General features: G+C 49.4%; 1 protein-coding gene across 4 annotated transcripts in view; it reads left to right on the forward strand.

Annotated features, from left to right (window-relative positions):
* LOC144798280 (uncharacterized) overlaps positions 1 to 16,461 on the forward strand; it is a 2,046,403-nt gene that overhangs the window by 273,779 nt on the left and 1,756,163 nt on the right. The gene's annotated exons all lie outside the window — the stretch shown is intronic.

Here is a 16,461-nt window from a genome sequence, read left to right on the forward strand (position 1 = left end):
GGCTGCGGCTGCATAGGGTTCAAAAGACGTCGGGAATCCTCTTTACAGTCTATGGAGCCTGAAAGAAGAAGTTGCTGGCAGGCGACCAGTGATGAAGTTCGATGGGATCCAAGCCTGGATCGGAGTTGAAGATGACCTGAAAGCAGAGGGGACTCAGTTCTTGATCACTAGCCAGTGATCAGATGGGGACCAGGTGAGTGGGTGACGCTGGGCTCTGCAGTCTCTCGGACCAGGAGGCGTTGTCGGCAACCAGGATGCACGCGCGAGCTGTCCCACAAAGGTGTCTGCTGTCGGCGCTGCTGAAACCAGGATTGGAGCAACAAGCCTTGGCAAAGTCAAGCCCACGCGGTGGACTAAAGATGGCGTCTGGAGTGGACCAGGAGGGTCCGGGGTGCTCCTCTGTTGGAGAGGAGCAAGGGCCAGTCTGGAGCAACCAGACCAGCGATGGAAATGTCGTAGTTCGTCGACAGGAGGGCCACAAGCCAGCAGGCAAGTAGCCGGACAACGCGGTGAGCAGCAAAGAGCAGAAGGGCCCCACGCAGATCTCGTGGATGCTGGGAGGCTGGACTTCGGTGCTGGAGCTGCTCAGGGTTAGGGCTTCTCAAACCCCAGTGCACTTACTCGAGGGTCTCTCGGGGGTCGTGCTGGTGAAGCGTCGTGCAGGTCTTGAAGATGGCCGGTCCCACGGGTCTCGTCACACCCACGAATCTCAGCTGGGCTGGATGATGTAGGTAGAGGTCAGAGATGGCGGGAAGACCAGTTCTCGTCGAGCTGGGCAGTCTTGAGCCGGAGGATGGACTTACAGCAAACCGCAGAAGAGCTTCGGTGGTGCCTGCTGGTGCAGGGTGGCTACTCCTTAGCCACAAGGGAGAGTCTTCAGAAGAAGTCAAGAGTTCTTTCGTGGAAAGTAGTCAAGATTCAAGATAAGCTAATTTGGGAAGGGGGCCTGCTCCTACCTTTATCCTAAGAAAAGGGGCTGACACACGACTAGGTCCTGCCCTATGGGTGGGACCAGGAGGGGGGTGGTTACACCCCTCTCCTTTGTCCGGTCTCTCCCCAGCTCAGGGGCTGGGGTGCCCCTGGAACTGGTGTGAGCCGGGCTATGCACAGTGAGCACCGGGGTGCCACTTGCAGTCACCTTCCTTTCAGCCCTGCCTACCTGGAATACACAAAATCCTGTCTGGGACGCTGCTAGCACCGCCCCTGGCAGGAAACCCTTTGTCCAATCCTCCGTTGCTGGAAGGACTCCCAGCAGCAGGAGGGCAGACTTGTGTCTCGGTGGCAGCATCCATTTCGTGGAGCTGAGGCTATGTCTGACTTTAACCGGGGTTCACAGTTACATACATGTCGTGTCCCTCTAGAAGGGTGGAATGCTAACCCCGTCGCCAGAATTGGCGAGGGGTTAGTATTCCAATTCGTATGACACCTTACTCGACATGTTTTGATAATGCTATGCCAAAGTTACCATTTAACTGTGAGGATTATAATGCACTTAAGAGTATATGGTATAGCGTTATCATAGAACAGCTATTAGGACTTGGTTCCGCAAGCTGCAAACGGGCTCCGCTCATGCCAGAGCACCATCTCACATAATTCCAAGCACTCTACCTTCAGGATTGATAAGGCCTGCCATAGTGCCATAGGAGTGACTGATAGGAATATATGTGTCCATTTTAGGGTTAGATATAGGTATACTATATCTAAAGCAAAGGGTGTTTACACCACCTTGCCCCAGCTGTCGTGCAGCAGGTTGTGTCTGTTTGGATGGCCAGCCAGGGGTGGCATAATACATGCTTCAGCCCCTGGTAGGCCCAGGGTACACCTATGCCCTGGACACCTAAGGTATACTGTACAGGGACTGATAAGGTGGCCCAGTATCAATTGGTAAAATGCACCTAAGGTACATGGTTGTAATTTAGAGAGAGAACAGCTAGGCTGTGGGTCTGATTAGCAGGCCCACAGCCAGGGAAAGTCGTAAATCAGTGAAGCAAAAAGCAAAAATCTGGGGTGGCCATGGGATTGCAGACCCCACTCTCCTACATAACCCCCCCCCTCCCCAAACTTAGGGACATTAAACTAACCTTGACCAGGTGAGCCTTCTTGCTCTAAGTGGAAGTACCTGGAGAGACCATCTGCATTACCATGGTCAGTCCCTGGGCGGTGCTCCACTGTAAAGTCCATCCCCTGTAGGGAAATGGACCACCTAAGAAGTTTGGGGTTTTCACCCTTCATTTGATTTAGCCATAAGAGGGGCTTATGGTCGGTCTGAATCTTGAAGTGAGTACCAAACAAGTATGGCCTCAGCTTCTTCAGGGCCCAAACCACAGCAAAGGCCTCCCTCTCAATAGCTGACCAACGTTTCTCTCTAGGGGTCAGCCTTCTGCTTATAAAAGCAATGGGCTGGTCATGACCATCAATATTCAGCTGATATAGAACAGCTCCCACACCCAACTCAGAAGCATCTTTTTGGACAATGAAGATTTTGGAGTAGTCTGGACTCTTGAGAATAGGTGCAGTGCACATGGCCTGCTTTAGGTCATCGAATGCCTTCTGACAGCTAACTGTCCACTGAACTTTCTTTGGCATTTTCTTACTTGTCAGGTCATTAAGTGGTGTCACAATGGACCCATAATTTCTGATAAATTTCCTGTAATAACCAGACAGGCCCAAGAAAGCTCTGACCTGTGTCTGGGTGGTTGGAGGAGCCCAGTCCTTTATGGCCTGTATCTTGCTCTCCAAAGGTTGAACTTGGCCTCCACCTACAAGGTGGCCCAAGTATACAACTTGACTCTGCCCTATCTGGCACTTAGTAGCCTTGATAGTGAGGCCTGCCTTTTGCAGGGCCTCTAAAACTTTCCTCAGGTGGATCAGGTGATCCTCCCAGGTGGATCAGGTGATCCTCCCAGGTGGAGCTAAAGACAGCAATATCATCAAGATATGCTGCACAGAAGTCATCTAACCCAGTGAGAACTTGGTTCACCAACCTTTGAAAAGTGGCAGGTGCATTTTTCAAACCAAAGGACATCACCACAAATTGGTAATGACCTCCTGGGGTAGAAAATGCTGTCTTGGCCTTGGCATCCTCAGCTAACCTGATTTGCCAATAACCAGCTGTCAGGTCAAATGTACTTAAGAAAGTTGCAGAAGCCAACTTGTCTATCAGTTCATCTGCCCTGGGTATTGGATGGGCATCTGTCTTAGTGACAGCATTGAGACCCCTGTAGTCTACGCAAAACCTCATCTCTCTCTTACCATCCTGGGTGTGAGGTTTAGGCACTAGAACTACAGGACTAGCCCAAGGGCTCTCTGAGGGTTCAATGGCTCCCAATTCCAACATCTTTTGTACTTCAGTTTTTATGCAGTCCCTGACGTGGTCAGGTTGCCTATAGATTTTACTCTTTATAGGCAGACTGTCTCCAGTGTCCACCTCATGTGTGCACCAGTTTGTCTGACTGGGGGTCAGAGAAAACATTTGTCTGAAGGATTGAAGGACTTCCCTACAATCCTGTTGCTGATGCTCAGAGAGGCTGACAGAAAAGACTACAGCATCTTCTGACCCATCATCAGGGTTCTGAGTGAGCAGGTCTGGGAGAGGGTTACTCTCTTCCTCCTGTCCCTCATCTGTGGCCATGAGCAAGCCCATGTCCTTCCTGTCGACAAATGCTTTGAGCCTATTCACATGAAGTACTCTGTGAGGGCTCCTGGGAGTTCCCATGTCCACCAAGTAGGTGACTTCTCCCTTTTGCTCAATAATGATGTGGGGTCCAGACCATTTGTCTTGGAGAGCTGCTGGGGCCACTGGCTCCAACACCCACACCTTCTGTCCTGCATGGTATACAGTTAGGACAGCCTTTTGGTCATGCCAAGCTTTTTGAAGTTCCTGGCTAGCCTCAAGGTTTTTAGATGCCTTCTCCATGTACTCTGCCATCCTAGAGCGGAGACCAAGTACATAGTCCACTATGTCCAGTTTAGGCTTTTTGAGAGGTAACTCCCATCCTTCCTTCACAAGACATAGGGGTCCTCTTACAGGATGTCCAAACAAAAGCTCAAAAGGGCTGTAACCAACCCCCTTCTGTGGGACCTCTCTGTAAGCAAACAGAAGGCAGGGTAAAAGGATGTCCCATCTTCGCCTAAGCTTTTCAGGTAACCCTTTTATCATCCCTTTGAGGGTCTTGTTGAATTTTTCAACAAGCCCATTGCATTGTGGGTGATAGGGTGTGGTGAATTTGTAATTGACACCACATTCCTTCCACATAGAAGTCAAGTATCCTGACATGAAGTTTGCACCTCTGTCAGAGATCACCTCCTTAGGGAACCCCACTCTGGAGAAAACTCCAACCAGGGCCCTTGCCACAACAGGAGCTGTAGTGGTTCTAAGGGGAATAGCTTCTGGATACCTGGTGGCATGATCCACTACCACCAGTATAAATCTGTGCCCCGATGCTGTTGGGGGGTCCATTGGTCCAACAATGTCAATCCCCACTCTCTCAAAGGGAACCCCCACCACAGGTAGTGGTATAAGGGGGGCCTTTGTGGTGCCACCTGATTTGCCACTGGCTTGGCAGGTGACACATGAACGACAAAAGTCCTTAGTGTCCTCAGACATGTGAGGCCAGTGAAAGTGTGGGGCAAGCCTGTCCCAAGTCTTGTTCTGGCCTAAGTGACCTGCAAGGGGAATTTCATGGGCCAAGGTGAGAAGGAAACCTCTCAGAGTCAAGGGGATGACCAGCCTCCTGGTAGCACCAGGCTTGGGGTCTCTTGCCTCAGAGTAAAGGAGTCCATCGTCCCAGTACACTTTATGGGCACCTGTGGCATTCCCTGCAGCCTCAGCAGCAGCCTGCTGTCTGAGGGGTTCACGAGAGGAACAGTCTAACTGTGCCTGCCTCAAGTCTGCCCTGGAAGGGCCCCCTGTCCCAAGAAACTCAACCTGTTCAGGCTCAAGTTCTTCTAGGACAGTTCCTTCTGGGGTCTTGGGGTCAGTCTCCTGAGAGAGCTGATCCTGTTTCTGAGGCAGGGGGGAAGAGTCAATCTTACCCCTACTGCTCTTTCTCTTGGTTAGTGTCTGGTCCATTGTTCCAGGATCCAGCACTAGTTCAGCTGGGCATTTCTTGGCATGTGACCTAGTCACAGCAAGGACATGTGCTGACAAACCTAAAATTTCCACATGAGTCCTATACTCCACATCTGACCATAAGGAGGATTCCAAATCATTGCCCAAAAGACAGTCCACAGGGAGGTCTGAACTAACAACAACCCTTTTGAGGCCATTTACCCCTCCCCAGGAGAAGTTAACAAGTGCCATACTATGGGAGGTAGTGGCATTGCTAGCATTGGTCACCAGGTAGTCTGCTCCCAGTATTACCTGGTCAGGGTCCACAAAGTTAGGTGTCACCATGGTGACACTGGCACAAGTGTCCCTGTAGGCCTGAGCCATTTTTCCATTTATCAAAGGCGTCTGCCTGTACTTGCCCAGAGTACTGGGACTTAGTGTAGGGGTCATATCCATGTCCCCAGTACAAACAAGAACAGCCTGAGTAGGTGTTCTGACTAAGTCAGAGCCCGCCTCAGTTCCCAGGGTTAACCCCACTAAAACCTTAGGAGGATTACTACCACTACTAACTGTACTAGGGGGTGCAGGTGCCTTAGGGGCAGTAGTGGTAGGAGTTGGGCCTTTCTTGGTGCACTCACTAAACCAGTGACTATTAATTTTACAGTACTGGCACCATGGTTTCTTCTGACCATTGTTGTTCTTCTTTTGGGAATTCTGGGACTCACCCTCTTTGGATTGTTGGGGCCCTGTTGAAGACTTCTGGTCATTTTGTTTATTCTCATTACCCTTGGGATCTGCCTTCTTCTGGCCACCACCCTGGTTCTGGTTCTGCTGCTTGACCCTTGTCCTGACCCATCTGTCTGCCTTCTTTCCCAATTCTTGGGGAGAGGTCAGATCTGAGTCAATAAGGTGCTGATGCAACAACTGATTCTGACAATTACTTAAGATTTGTTCTCTCATAATTAGGTTATACAATCCTGTGAAATCAGTAACTTTACTTCCCAGTAACCAGCCTTCAAAAGCCTTAGTGGCACAATCAACAAAGTCAGCCCAATCTTGAGACTGAGTTTTCTGGGTGTCTCTGAACAGCAACCTGTACTGTTCAGTGGTTAAGCCAAACCCATCAATCAGTGTATTCTTCAAGACTTGGTAATTGTTAGCATCCTCAGCTCTAGTAGTGAGGAGCTTATCTCTACCTTTGTCTTCAAAGGAGAGCCACAAAATAGCTGCCCACTGATTTGGGGGGATGCGCTGGACAGTGCAGGCCCTCTCCAAAGCAGTCATCCATTTGTGGATGTCATCCCCTTGTTTAAAGGGGGGCACTATTTTACTCAGGTGTCTAGTATCAAAACTCCTGTCTTTATCCTTAGGGATAATGCTGCCACCAGTGGGGACTGCCCCACTCATCTGCTGCTCTCTAGCAAAGGCAAGCTTCTCTTTGGCAAGGGCAAGTTCTTCCCTCTCAATCCTCAGATTAGCCTGTTTCATCCTTGCTTCTGTGGAAAAGTAAATTTTGCCATGTTCTGTGTCCCTACGCCTCATCCATCATATGTTATGTGTGCATGACCAATATGCATATGTTATTCCCCATGTCTGATTAATGACGCAATTACAGTTGTGTCCACCTCTAGTATGCTAGTTTCCAGTCCTCGTGAATACTACGAATATCAGGCCTATGTAAAGTTATATTGCCACGTTTTCTAGTGTGCACGTTATTTCATCATAAAGTCCCCGTTTCTAGGCCTCAAAAGAGCCCGGACATCAGATTCAGCTCCTGTCTCCTGAAAGCCTCGCTGAGGAGCGATACAGCCCCCACCTGTATCCTCGACCCTTCACTTACTTCCTGCCTCGCAGTGCCCGGTGCAGCTTGGCTCTGCCTCTGAGTCTGCCAAGAGTATGTTATGATTCCAGCTATCAGTTCAGTCCTTCTTCTCTGCATTCCTAAGCTACTGAACTGCATCAATAGTTTCCGTCATTGTCTAGCCTATTCGGCTCCACGTTAGAGAAATACTGTATTAATGGTCATTTAATATTCTTCATCACGCACTACACGTAGAATAATGCATGGTCCAGTCTTAGAATCAAGTTAGCTTTTCCCCTCATGACTTCTAGTTTATATCAACATGTTCCCTAAACCTCAGATACCAGATAGGGTTTAGGTACATGTCGCTCCGACCCTCCAGACTCAAGTCTCTGCTCCTAGCACAGAGTTCGTAGCCCCCAGCTTCTCCTAGTAACACGTCATTGTCAGTTTACGCGCACCACCAGGTTAGAGGTCCCGGCTCCTTAGGTAGCCCCCTCCAATGATTCCGCCCATTCATGACATATTCTGTTACGTTTGCATCACATGTCTATGTATACTCCCAGTTACACCTACTTTTACTGTTATCTCTCGCGACTGCTACGCGTCACGCCTTCTGCTCCACCCACTGTTACGCCTACTGCAATGTAATGCTATGTGTTTGCGCTATGTATATAAGTTGATGTATTGTTATTAAAAGTTAGCGCGCTCATCCCAGACCCGGCCCCAGCAGCTGCTGGGTCATCCTATGCAGGTTGTCCCGATCCTGTCCTTATGCTGTAATAAACCTGCAGAAACTCCTACTACCTCGAATCTTGACTCTTATTTATTGAGCTACCTGCTATGATATATGCTTAGTCAAAAATAGGGTATTATTTATTTATTTACCACACTTCGTGTTCTCTTCTCTGAGGGGAAGTCAATCTCCTCTGGGGAGAAATCCTTCTCCTCTGAGAAGAGGCATTAGAGTGCAGAGATCTATTGGAGTCCCTAGAAGGAGACCTATCTCTCCTAACTCCAAAGTTAGGCCTGCTTAGGGACAGTACTGGGGGGTCCCCCAGATCCTTCCCTATGTTGGTCTAAGTTGGCCCTAGTAAGTCTGCTGACTAGCTCAGGACCTTTGTCTGCCTCATCCCCAGAATTCTCCTCTTCTTCCTCCTCCTCTTCTACATCAACTGTTTCAGTGAGGTCAGGATCACCAAGGGTACCTTCTAAGGCTGGCATGCTCCCATCTGTCTGAGTAGCCCTTCTGGCATCATATGTCTCTAAGAGACCTAACAGAAAAGGAGTGGTAGGGTTAGAACCCTGTTTTAGTTTCCTGGAGGTACACAATTGTCTCATCTCCTGGAAGCTAAGGGCTGCATATCTGGAAGTGACCTGTGGAGGGTCAACAACCACAAGGGGAATCTCTGAAGATTCTCCATGGGTAGACATGCTTCTAGTGTGGTGTAAGTGATGCACCTACCTACACTATGGGTTTACCTACTGATCCCTTGCTAAGAGTTGTAGTCAGGGTGTGCTAAGCCCTGTTGCACTACAACAGCTGGTTCAATAGAACTCAGAGTATTCTAAGTTAAGTTATATGTACCTGGGTACTTATGTGATCTTTCAATCGATATTCTCAGGATACGTGCGAGGTAAAACAACAGCAAGCTCAAATCCCAACCGCTGCACACCAATGTGAGAAGTTGGCCTGATATGTAGTGCTCACTATTCTAGTGATCACTTTGTATCATTCCAAACAACCCTTATTGATGATTGGTTGTAAGTCAACCTTATTAGACCAGCTATCCTAGTAGCGTGGACAAGAGCAGTCTTTAGGCTAAACTCTAGAGGGCGTGTTAAGCCAGCTGTTTTACCATCACATATACCCCTTGAACACCAAGTGAAAGGACACCACACAAGTTGTTATAAAAATATAGGATATTTATTAATAACAGTTCTACCCTGAACTCTTTATGAGTCAGGGAGCTAAGCACAATACAAAACTCTTATGAAAATACTTTAAGTTGCACAATTTACACAAATGCCCGAGGGGCACGAAAAACCATATACACAAAAAGTGGAATGCGAAATACTAGCAGGTAAGTAACAAGATCCAGAGGCTTCAGGATCGCTAGGACTACACTACTGAACCCTAAGGTTAGGAGCAGGAGGCCTAGGGAGATCGGGTGCAGAGTGTGCACTCTCACACGGGATGCGGGAAGAAGTCTATGGATGCTAGATTTCGTAAAGTTAGTGTTATCGGACGAATCCGACTAGTTAGGCTGAAGACGAAAAAGGATCTGGACACTTAGATAGTGAACCTACATTGGAGCACCGAAATGCTCGAGTTACCTAGCCCAGGGGCTGCGGCTGCATAGGGTTCAAAAGACGTCGGGAATCCTCTTTACAGTCTATGGAGCCTGAAAGAAGAAGTTGCTGGCAGGCGACCAGTGATGAAGTTCGATGGGATCCAAGCCTGGATCGGAGTTGAAGATGACCTGAAAGCAGAGGGGACTCAGTTCTTGATCACTAGCCAGTGATCAGATGGGGACCAGGTGAGTGGGTGACGCTGGGCTCTGCAGTCTCTCGGACCAGGAGGCGTTGTCGGCGACCAGGATGCACGCGCGAGCTGTCCCACAAAGGTGTCTGCTGTCGGCGCTGCTGAAACCAGGATTGGAGCAACAAGCCTTGGCAAAGTCAAGCCCACGCGGTGGACTAAAGATGGCGAGTGGACCAGGAGGGTCCGGGGTGCTCCTCTGTTGGAGAGGAGCAAGGGCCAGTCTGGAGCAACCAGACCAGCGATGGAAATGTCGTAGTTCGTCGACAGGAGGGCCACAAGCCAGCAGGCAAGTAGCCGGACAACGCGGTGAGCAGCAAAGAGCAGAAGGGCCCCACGCAGATCTCGTGGATGCTGGGAGGCTGGACTTCGGTGCTGGAGCTGCTCAGGGTTAGGGCTTCTCAAACCCCAGTGCACTTACTCGAGGGTCTCTCGGGGGTCGTGCTGGTGAAGCGTCGTGCAGGTCTTGAAGATGGCCGGTCCCACGGGTCTCGTCACACCCACGAATCTCAGCTGGGCTGGATGATGTAGGTAGAGGTCAGAGATGGCGGGAAGACCAGTTCTCGTCGAGCTGGGCAGTCTTGAGCCGGAGGATGGACTTACAGCAAACCGCAGAAGAGCTTCGGTGGTGCCTGCTGGTGCAGGGTGGCTACTCCTTAGCCACAAGGGAGAGTCTTCAGAAGAAGTCAAGAGTTCTTTTGTGGAAAGTAGTCAAGATTCAAGATTAGCTAATTTGGGAAGGGGGCCTGCTCCTACCTTTATCCTAAGAAAAGGGGCTGACACACGACTAGGTCCTGCCCTATGGGTGGGACCAGGAGGGGGGTGGTTACACCCCTCTCCTTTGTCCGGTCTCTCCCCAGCTCAGGGGCTGGGGTGCCCCTGGAACTGGTGTGAGCCGGGCTATGCACAGTGAGCACCGGGGTGCCACTTGCAGTCACCTTCCTTTCAGCCCTGCCTACCTGGAATACACAAAATCCTGTCTGGGACGCTGCTAGCACCGCCCCTGGCAGGAAACCCTTTGTCCAATCCTCCGTTGCTGGAAGGACTCCCAGCAGCAGGAGGGCAGACTTGTGTCTCGGTGGCAGCATCCATTTCGTGGAGCTGAGGCTATGTCTGACTTTAACCGGGGTTCACAGTTACATACATGTCGTGTCCCTCTAGAAGGGTGGAATGCTAACCCCGTCGCCAGAATTGGCGAGGGGTTAGTATTCCAATTCGTATGACACCTTACTCGACATGTTTTGATAATGCTATGCCAAAGTTACCATTTAACTGTGAGGATTATAATGCACTTAAGAGTATATGGTATAGCGTTATCATAGAACAGCTATTAGGACTTGGTTCCGCAAGCTGCAAACGGGCTCCGCTCATGCCAGAGCACCATCTCACATAATTCCAAGCACTCTACCTTCAGGATTGATAAGGCCTGCCATAGGAGTGACTGATAGGAATATATGTGTCCATTTTAGGGTTAGATATAGGTATACTATATCTAAAGCAAAGGGTGTTTACACCACCTTGCCCCAGCTGTCGTGCAGCCAGTTGTGTCTGTTTGGATGGCCAGCCAGGGGTGGCATAATACATGCTTCAGCCCCTGGTAGGCCCAGGGTACACCTATGCCCTGGACACCTAAGGTATACTGTACAGGGACTGATAAGGTGGCCCAGTATCAATTGGTAAAATGCACCTAAGGTACATGGTTGTAATTTAGAGAGAGAACAGCTAGGCTGTGGGTCTGATTAGCAGGCCCACAGCCAGGGAAAGTCGTAAATCAGTGAAGCAAAAAGCAAAAATCTGGGGTGGCCATGGGATTGCAGACCCCACTCTCCTACATAACCCCCCCTCCCCAAACTTAGGGACATTAAACTAACCTTGACCAGGTGAGCCTTCTTGCTCTAAGTGGAAGTACCTGGAGAGACCATCTGCATTACCATGGTCAGTCCCTGGGCGGTGCTCCACTGTAAAGTCCATCCCCTGTAGGGAAATGGACCACCTAAGAAGTTTGGGGTTTTCACCCTTCATTTGATTTAGCCATAAGAGGGGCTTATGGTCGGTCTGAATCTTGAAGTGAGTACCAAACAAGTATGGCCTCAGCTTCTTCAGGGCCCAAACCACAGCAAAGGCCTCCCTCTCAATAGCTGACCAACGTTTCTCTCTAGGGGTAAGCCTTCTGCTTATAAAAGCAATGGGCTGGTCATGACCATCAATATTCAGCTGAGATAGAACAGCTCCCACACCCAACTCAGAAGCATCTTTTTGGACAATGAAGATTTTGGAGTAGTCTGGACTCTTGAGAATAGGTGCAGTGCACATGGCCTGCTTTAGGTCATCGAATGCCTTCTGACAGCTAACTGTCCACTGAACTTTCTTTGGCATTTTCTTACTTGTCAGGTCATTAAGTGGTGTCACAATGGACCCATAATTTCTGACAAATTTCCTGTAATAACCAGACAGGCCCAAGAAAGCTCTGACCTGTGTCTGGGTGGTTGGAGGAGCCCAGTCCTTTATGGCCTGTATCTTGCTCTCCAAAGGTTGAACTTGGCCTCCACCTACAAGGTGGCCCAAGTATACAACTTGACTCTGCCCTATCTGGCACTTAGTAGCCTTGATAGTGAGGCCTGCCTTTTGCAGGGCCTCTAAAACTTTCCTCAGGTGGATCAGGTGATCCTCCCAGGTGGATCAGGTGATCCTCCCAGGTGGAGCTAAAGACAGCAATATCATCAAGATATGCTGCACAGAAGTCATCTAACCCAGTGAGAACTTGGTTCACCAACCTTTGAAAAGTGGCAGGCGCATTTTTCAAACCAAAGGACATCACCACAAATTGGTAATGACCTCCTGGGGTAGAAAATGCTGTCTTGGCCTTGGCATCCTCAGCTAACCTGATTTGCCAATAACCAGCTGTCAGGTCAAATGTACTTAAGAAAGTTGCAGAAGCCAACTTGTCTATCAGTTCATCTGCCCTGGGTATTGGATGGGCATCTGTCTTAGTGACAGCATTGAGACCCCTGTAGTCTACGCAAAACCTCATCTCTCTCTTACCATCCTGGGTGTGAGGTTTAGGCACTAGAACTACAGGACTAGCCCAAGGGCTCTCTGAGGGTTCAATGGCTCCCAATTCCAACATCTTTTGTACTTCAGTTTTTATGCAGTCCCTGACGTGGTCAGGTTGCCTATAGATTTTACTCTTTATAGGCAGACTGTCTCCAGTGTCCACCTCATGTGTGCACCAGTTTGTCTGACTGGGGGTCAGAGAAAACATTTGTCTGAAGGATTGAAGGACTTCCCTACAATCCTGTTGCTGATGCTCAGAGAGGCTGACAGAAAAGACTACAGCATCTTCTGACCCATCATCAGGGTTCTGAGTGAGCAGGTCTGGGAGAGGGTTACTCTCTTCCTCCTGTCCCTCATCTGTGGCCATGAGCAAGCCCATGTCCTTCCTGTCGACAAATGCTTTGAGCCTATTCACATGAAGTACTCTGTGAGGGCTCCTGGGAGTTCCCATGTCCACCAAGTAGGTGACTTCTCCCTTTTGCTCAATAATGATGTGGGGTCCAGACCATTTGTCTTGGAGAGCTGCTGGGGCCACTGGCTCCAACACCCACACCTTCTGTCCTGCATGGTATACAGTTAGGACAGCCTTTTGGTCATGCCAAGCTTTTTGAAGTTCCTGGCTAGCCTCAAGGTTTTTAGATGCCTTCTCCAAGTACTCTGCCATCCTAGAGCGGAGACCAAGTACATAGTCCACTATGTCCAGTTTAGGCTTTTTGAGAGGTAACTCCCATCCTTCCTTCACAAGACATAGGGGTCCTCTTACAGGATGTCCAAACAAAAGCTCAAAAGGGCTGTAACCAACCCCCTTCTGTGGGACCTCTCTGTAAGCAAACAGAAGGCAGGGTAAAAGGATGTCCCATCTTCGCCTAAGCTTTTCAGGTAACCCTTTTATCATCCCTTTGAGGGTCTTGTTGAATTTTTCAACAAGCCCATTGCATTGTGGGTGATAGGGTGTGGTGAATTTGTAATTGACACCACATTCCTTCCACATAGAAGTCAAGTATCCTGACATGAAGTTTGCACCTCTGTCAGAGATCACCTCCTTAGGGAACCCCACTCTGGAGAAAACTCCAACCAGGGCCCTTGCCACAACAGGAGCTGTAGTGGTTCTAAGGGGAATAGCTTCTGGATACCTGGTGGCATGATCCACTACCACCAGTATAAATCTGTGCCCCGATGCTGTTGGGGGGTCCATTGGTCCAACAATGTCAATCCCCACTCTCTCAAAGGGAACCCCCACCACAGGTAGTGGTATAAGGGGGGCCTTTGTGGTGCCACCTGATTTGCCACTGGCTTGGCAGGTGACACATGAACGACAAAAGTCCTTAGTGTCCTCAGACATGTGAGGCCAGTGAAAGTGTGGGGCAAGCCTGTCCCAAGTCTTGTTCTGGCCTAAGTGACCTGCAAGGGGAATTTCATGGGCCAAGGTGAGAAGGAAACCTCTCAGAGTCAAGGGGATGACCAGCCTCCTGGTAGCACCAGGCTTGGGGTCTCTTGCCTCAGAGTAAAGGAGTCCATCGTCCCAGTACACTTTATGGGCACCTGTGGCATTCCCTGCAGCCTCAGCAGCAGCCTGCTGTCTGAGGGGTTCACGAGAGGAACAGTCTAACTGTGCCTGCCTCAAGTCTGCCCTGGAAGGGCCCCCTGTCCCAAGAAACTCAACCTGTTCAGGCTCAAGTTCTTCTAGGACAGTTCCTTCTGGGGTCTTGGGGTCAGTCTCCTGAGAGAGCTGATCCTGTTTCTGAGGCAGGGGGGAAGAGTCAATCTTACCCCTACTGCTCTTTCTCTTGGTTAGTGTCTGGTCCATTGTTCCAGGATCCAGCACTAGTTCAGCTGGGCATTTCTTGGCATGTGACCTAGTCACAGCAAGGACATGTGCTGACAAACCTAAAATTTCCACATGAGTCCTATACTCCACATCTGACCATAAGGAGGATTCCAAATCATTGCCCAAAAGACAGTCCACAGGGAGGTCTGAACTAACAACAACCCTTTTGAGGCCATTTACCCCTCCCCAGGAGAAGTTAACAAGTGCCATACTATGGGAGGTAGTGGCATTGCTAGCATTGGTCACCAGGTAGTCTGCTCCCAGTATTACCTGGTCAGGGTCCACAAAGTTAGGTGTCACCATGGTGACACTGGCACAAGTGTCCCTGTAGGCCTGAGCCATTTTTCCATTTATCAAAGGCGTCTGCCTGTACTTGCCCAGAGTACTGGGACTTAGTGTAGGGGTCATATCCATGTCCCCAGTACAAACAAGAACAGCCTGAGTAGGTGTTCTGACTAAGTCAGAGCCCGCCTCAGTTCCCAGGGTTAACCCCACTAAAACCTTAGGAGGATTACTACCACTACTAACTGTACTAGGGGGTGCAGGTGCCTTAGGGGCAGTAGTGGTAGGAGTTGGGCCTTTCTTGGTGCACTCACTAAACCAGTGAGTATTACTTTTACAGTACTGGCACCATGGTTTCTTCTGACCATTGTTGTTCTTCTTTTGGGAATTCTGGGACTCACCCTCTTTGGATTGTTGGGGCCCTGTTGAAGACTTCTGGTCATTTTGTTTATTCTCATTACCCTTGGGATCTGCCTTCTTCTGGCCACCACCCTGGTTCTGGTTCTGCTGCTTGACCCTTGTCCTGACCCATCTGTCTGCCTTCTTTCCCAATTCTTGGGGAGAGGTCAGATCTGAGTCAATAAGGTGCTGATGCAACAACTGATTCTGACAATTACTTAAGATTTGTTCTCTCATAATTAGGTTATACAATCCTGTGAAATCAGTAACTTTACTTCCCAGTAACCAGCCTTCAAAAGCCTTAGTGGCACAATCAACAAAGTCAGCCCAATCTTGAGACTGAGTTTTCTGGGTGTCTCTGAACAGCAACCTGTACTGTTCAGTGGTTAAGCCAAACCCATCAATCAGTGTATTCTTCAAGACTTGGTAATTGTTAGCATCCTCAGCTCTAGTAGTGAGGAGCTTATCTCTACCTTTGTCTTCAAAGGAGAGCCACAAAATAGCTGCCCACTGATTTGGGGGGATGCGCTGGACAGTGCAGGCCCTCTCCAAAGCAGTCATCCATTTGTGGATGTCATCCCCTTGTTTAAAGGGGGGCACTATTTTACTCAGGTGTCTAGTATCAAAACTCCTGTCTTTATCCTTAGGGATAATGCTGCCACCAGTGGGGACTGCCCCACTCATCTGCTGCTCTCTAGCAAAGGCAAGCTTCTCTTTGGCAAGGGCAAGTTCTTCCCTCTCAATCCTCAGATTAGCCTGTTTCATCCTTGCTTCATGTTCTCTTCTCTGAGGGGAAGTCAATCTCCTCTGGGGAGAAATCCTTCTCCTCTGAGAAGAGGCATTAGAGTGCAGAGATCTATTGGAGTCGCTAGAAGGAGACCTATCTCTCCTAACTCCAAAGTTAGGCCTGCTTAGGGACAGTACTGGGGGGTCCCCCAGATCCTTCCCTATGTTGGTCTAAGTTGGCCCTAGTAAGTCTGCTGACTAGCTCAGGACCTTTGTCTGCCTCATCCCCAGAATTCTCCTCTTCTTCCTCCTCCTCTTCTACATCAACTGTTTCAGTGAGGTCAGGATCACCAAGGGTACCTTCTAAGGCTGGCATGCTCCCATCTGTCTGAGTAGCCCTTCTGGCATCATATGTCTCTAAGAGACCTAACAGAAAAGGAGTGGTAGGGTTAGAACCCTGTTTTAGTTTCCTGGAGGTACACAATTGTCTCATCTCCTGGAAGCTAAGGGCTGCATATCTGGAAGTGACCTGTGGAGGGTCAACAACCACAAGGGGAATCTCTGAAGATTCTCCATGGGTAGACATGCTTCTAGTGTGGTGTAAGTGATGCACCTACCTACACTATGGGTTTACCTACTGATCCCTTGCTAAGAGTTGTAGTCAGGGTGTGCTAAGCCCTGTTGCACTACAACAGCTGGTTCAATAGAACTCAGAGTATTCTAAGTTAAGTTATATGTACCTGGGTACTTATGTGATCTTTCAATCGATATTCTCAGGA

Source organism: Lissotriton helveticus, chromosome 12 (assembly GCF_964261635.1).
Source record: "Lissotriton helveticus chromosome 12, aLisHel1.1, whole genome shotgun sequence".
NCBI lineage: Eukaryota > Metazoa > Chordata > Amphibia > Caudata > Salamandridae > Lissotriton > Lissotriton helveticus.